The following is a 1,724-nucleotide window of genomic DNA, read 5'->3' on the forward strand; positions in this document are numbered from 1 at the left end:
AAAATGCCATGGCCAGCTCAGACTTAAAGAGTAGAGAAATAATTCTACTTCCTGATGGAAGGAGCACTGCAAAGACATTTTGCGAAGGGGTGTAAACACCGGGAGAAACGATTCATTGGGAACTATTTTTTAGAAACTACTACGCCTGTGGGAGCGGAAGGCCACCGGCACACCGTACACACTCCCGCGCCGCACGCATCTTAATGTGCTACGTCGGGGACGCCACCTCCGTGGCCTCACGACTTCCGGACGCCACAATCGCCATTTTGCTTGCAAAGCACTGCCGTTAGGAGCAAGTTGGGGATCGGTCGTGTCGCAGTTGGTATGGCTGCCGCTATGTCGACTGTGCCCCTGCGAGTGGCGGTGGTGTGCTCGAGCAACCAGAACCGGAGCATGGAAGCGCACAACATCCTCAATAAAAGGGGATTCAGTGTCCGATCCTTTGGAACGGGAACCCACGTGAAGCTCCCGGGGCCAGCACCGGACAAGCCAAATGTTTATGATTTTAAAACGACCTACGACCAGATGTACAACGATCTCGTTCGGAAGGATAAAGATCTCTACACGCAGAATGGCATTTTACATATGCTGGATAGAAATAAGAGGATCAAGCCACGCCCGGAAAGGTTCCAGAACTGTAAAGATATTTTCGATCTGATCCTTACCTGCGAAGAGAGAGTGTACGATCAGGTGGTGGAAGATCTGACTTCGAGAGAGCAAGAAACCTGCCAGCCGGTGCATGTGATCAACGTGGATATCCAAGACAACCTTGAAGAAGCCACCCTGGGGGCGTTCCTCATCTGTGAGCTGTGCCAGTGCATTCAGCACACTGACGACATAGATAACGACATCGAGGAGCTGCTGCAGGAGTTCGAGGAGAAGAGCGGCAGAACCTTCCTGCACACAGTCTGCTTCTACTAACCGGCCTGAGCTGGCCTGGCTTCGGGCCCACCGCCCCCCCTCAAGAAGCCATCTTTCTGAGCGTCCTTTCGTTAGAACTTTGAACCTCCTGATGTTTGATTTTACTTGTAGGTATTTTCCTGGCGGAGGATGGCTAGTAGTATGAAATAAACTGGACTTACGAAATGAGAAGATACGCATCAACGCCAGATTAAGAACTGAAGTTTTTTTCTCTCCCCCTTTTACTTGTGAGAGGGATGTTGATTATTAACTTTTTTTTCCTTTAATCCCGCCCCCCCCCCAAAAACAATAGTTTCTAGTACATTTATCCCGTATTATCTGTGGTTTTCACTGTGGTTCCTTCCCCTCCCCGCCAAGTTTCTGAAATGTACAAGTAACCTGAATAAAGTAATGGACTTTATCTTACTAGAAAAGAACTTGCAATTGTCTAGTAAATATATACCGCCGGTAAAAAAAAAAAGTGGGGGGGGGAAGCAGAGAGCGCCTGGGTGGCTCAGTTGGTTAAGTGGTTAAGTGCTTGACTCTTGATTTTAGCTCAGGTCATGATCTCAGGGTGGTGGGCTCAAGCCCCACGTGGGGCTCTACTCTAAGCTTGGAGCCTGCTTGGGATTTTCTCTCTCCCTCTCCTGTCCCCCAAACCACCCCCCTTGTGTGCTGTTTCTCGCTAAAAAAAAATAATCTACCAAAACTGCCATTGGGGGTGTATTAGTAGTTCACTTGGGCTGTGATAAGAATATACCACACACGGGCTGGGGGGGGGAAGCAGGGAGGGAGAGAGGGGCGGCGGTGGAAGGGGTGAAGAG

General features: G+C 49.8%; 1 pseudogene; it reads left to right on the top strand.

Annotated features, from left to right (window-relative positions):
- Positions 1-234: 234 nt before the first annotated feature.
- On the top strand, positions 235-1,193 carry LOC102729906 (RNA polymerase II subunit A C-terminal domain phosphatase SSU72 pseudogene; annotated as a pseudogene).
- Positions 1,194-1,724: the final 531 nt, after the last annotated feature.

Source organism: Leptonychotes weddellii, unplaced genomic scaffold (genome assembly GCF_054177405.1).
Source record: "Leptonychotes weddellii isolate Sample4059 unplaced genomic scaffold, ASM5417740v2 HiC_scaffold_7537, whole genome shotgun sequence".
Classification (NCBI taxonomy): Eukaryota; Metazoa; Chordata; class Mammalia; order Carnivora; family Phocidae; genus Leptonychotes; species Leptonychotes weddellii.